Genomic DNA, 3,497 nt, shown 5'->3' with positions numbered 1-3,497 from the left:
TTACTTCACTCTGTATAATAGGCTCCAGTTTCATCCACCTCATTAGAACTGATTCAAATGTATTCTTTTTAATGGCTGAGTAATACTCCATTGTGTATATGTACCACAGCTTTCTTATCCATTCATCTGCTGATGGACATCTAGGTTGCTTCCATGTCCTGGCTATTATAAACAGTGCTGTGATGAACATTGGGGTACACGTGTCTCTTTCAATTCTGGTTTCCTCAGTGTGTATGCCCAGCAGTGGAATTGCTGGATCATAAGGCAGTTCTATTTCCAGTTTTTTAAGGAATCTCCACACTGTTCTCCATAGTGGCTGTACTAGTTTGCATTCCCACCAACAGTGTAAGAGAGTTCCCTTTTCTCCACACCCTCTCCAGCATTTATTGCTTGTAGACTTTTGGATCGCAGCATTCTGACTGGCGTGAAATGGTACCTCATAGTGGTTTTGATTTGCATTTCTCTGATAATGAGTGATGTTGAGCATCTTTTCATGTGTTTGTTAGCCATCTGTATGTCTTCTTTGGAGAAATGTCTATTTAGTTCTTTGGCCCATTTTTTGATTGGGTCATTTATTTTTCTGGAATTGAACTGTAGGAGTTGCTTGTATATTTTTGAGATTAGTTGTTCGTTTGTTGCTTCATTTACTATTATTTTCTCCCATTCTGAAGGCTGTCTTTTCACCTTGCTTATAGTTGAGGAAGGCTTTCTTATCTCTCCTTGCTATTCTTTGGAACTCTGCATTCAGATGCTTATATCTTTCCTTTTCTCCTTTGCTTTTCTCTTCTCTTCTTTTCACAGCTATTTGTAAGGCCTCCCCAGACAGCCATTTTGCTTTTTTGCATTTCTTTTCCATGGGGATGGTCTTGATCCCTGTCTCCTGTACAATGTCACGAACCTCCGTCCATAGTTCACCAGGCATTCTATCAGATCTAGTCCCTTAAATCTATTTCTCACTTCCACTGTATAATCATAAAGGATTTGGTTTAGGTCATACCTGAATGGTCTAGTGGTTTTCCCTACTTTCTTCAATTTTAGTCTGAATTTGGCAATAAGGAGCTCATGATCTGAGCTACAGTCAGCTCCCGGTCTTGCTTTTGCTGACTGTATAGAGCTTCTCCATCTTTGGCTGCAAAGAATATAATCAATCTGATTTCAGTGTTGACCATCTGGTGATGTCCATGTGTAGAATCTTCTCCTGTGTTGTTGGAAGAGGGTGTTTGCTATGACCAGTGTGTTCTCTTGGCAAAACTCTATTAGCCTTTGCCCTGCTTCATTCCGTATTCCAAGGCCAAATTTGCCTGTTACTCCAGGTGTTTCTTGACTTTGTACTTTTGCATTCCAGTCCCCTATAATGAAAAGGACATCTTTTTTGGATATTAGTTCTAAAAGGACTTGTAGGTCTTCATAGAACCGTTCAACTTCAGCTTCTTCAGCGTTACTGGTTGGGGCATAGACTTGGATTACTGTGATATTGAATGGTTTGCCTTGGAAATGAACAGAGATCATCCTGTCGTTTTGGGGATTGCATTCAAATACTGCATTTCAGACTCTTTTGTTGACCATGATGGCTACTCCATTTCTTCTAAGGGATTCCTGCCCACAGTAGTAGATATAATGGTCATCTGAGTTAAATTCACCCATTCCAGTCCATTTCAGTTTGCTGATTCCTAGAATGTTGACGTTCACTCTTGCCATCTCCTGTTTGACCACTTCCAATTTCCCTTGATTCATGGACCTGACATTCCAGGTTCCTATGCAATATTGCTCTTTACAGCATCGGACCTTGCTTCTATCACCAGTCACATCCACAGCTGGGTATTCTTTTTGCTTTGGCTCCATCCCTTCATTCTTTCTGGAGTTATTTCTCCATTGATCTCCAGTAGCATATTGGGCACCTACTGACCTGGGGAGTTCCTCTTTCAGTATCCTATCATTGAGAATCCTGGTGGGCTACAATATATGGGGTCACAAAGAGTCAGACATGACTGAGCATGCACACGTGTCAGATATAGATTTTATTTTTCATTTTTTGTCTTTCTCTGAAAAGATTTTACCTTCATTCTTACAAATGTACCTACTTACAAAACAGAAAGAGACTCACAGACTTAGAGACTGCATTTATTGTTGTCTGTGCACACTACTGTATTTAAAATGGATAACTAAAAAGGTCCTACTAGAAGCACAGGGAACCCTGGTCCGTGTCATGTGGCAGCTGGGATGGGAGGGGGGTTTGGGGGAGAGTGGTACATGTGTATGTATGGCTGAGTCCCTGTGCTGTCCACCTGAAATTATCACAACATTGTTAACCAGTGATACCCTATTACAAAGTAAAAAGGTTTTTAAAAATGCAAAAAAGAGACTTTACCCTAATTCCAATTTATTAACACGATAGAGGTGTTTTCAGTTCAGTTCAGTCGCTCAGTCGTGTCCGACTGTTTGTGACCCCATGAACCGCAGCATGCCAGGCCTCCCTGTCCATCACCAACTCCTGGAGTTCACTCAGACTCACATTCATCGAGTCGGTGATGCCATCCAGCCATCTCATCCTCTGTCGTCCCCTTCTCCTCCTGCCCCCAATCCCTCCCAGCATCAGAGTCTTTTCCAATGAGTCAACTCTTCGCATGAGGTGGCCAAAGTACTGGAGTTTCAGCTTTAGCATCATTCCTTCCAAAGAACACCCAGGGCCAGTCTCCTTCAGAATGGACTGGTTGGATCTCCTTGCAGTCCAAGGGACTCTCAAGGGTTTTCTCCAACACCACAGTTCAAAAGCATCAATTCTTTGGCACTCAGCCTTCTTCACAGTTCAACTCTCACATCCATACATGACCACTGGAAAAACCATAGCTCTGACTAGACGGACCTTTGTTGGCAAAGTAATGTCTCTGCTTTTGAATATGCTATCTAGGTTGGTCATAACTTTCCTTCCAAGGAGTAAGCGTCTTTTAATTTCATGGCTGCAGTCACCATCTGCAGTGATTTTGGAGCCCCCCAAAATAAAGTCTGACACTGTTTCCACTGTTTCCCCATCTATTTTAATCTTCCCGAAACCCTACATGTTACTATCTCAGCCACAATTGGCTCATTAATGATGGCCTGCCCCCTTTTAAAGACCACCATGGAAACATGGGGCTTCCCAAGTGGCCCAGCTGGTAAAGAACCCACCTGCCAATGCAGAAGACGCAGGAGACTCGAGTTCCATCCCTGGGTGGGGAAGATCCCCTGGAGGAGGAAAGGGCACCTTCTCCAGTGTTCCTGCCTGAAGAATCCCGTGGACAGAGGGGCCTGGGGGGCTGCAGTCCATGGGGTCACAGAGAGTCAGACACGACTTTGTGACTGAGCACTCATGCGTATGGAAATGTGAACTTACTGTAGTTTTCCTTCCTCAATTAGATTCAAGTTTTACTGTGTTTAGCAGTTATTCTCCAGAGTTTGGGGTTGTGGGTATTTCCCAAGTTCTTTGAAGATAAAATTTTTCTTCCTTTTTTTTTTTCTTT

This window comes from Bison bison, unplaced genomic scaffold (assembly GCF_000754665.1).
Source record: "Bison bison bison isolate TAMUID 2011002044 unplaced genomic scaffold, Bison_UMD1.0 scf7180017864233, whole genome shotgun sequence".
Lineage (NCBI taxonomy): Eukaryota > Metazoa > Chordata > Mammalia > Artiodactyla > Bovidae > Bison > Bison bison.
This window is presented reverse-complemented; position numbering follows the sequence as displayed.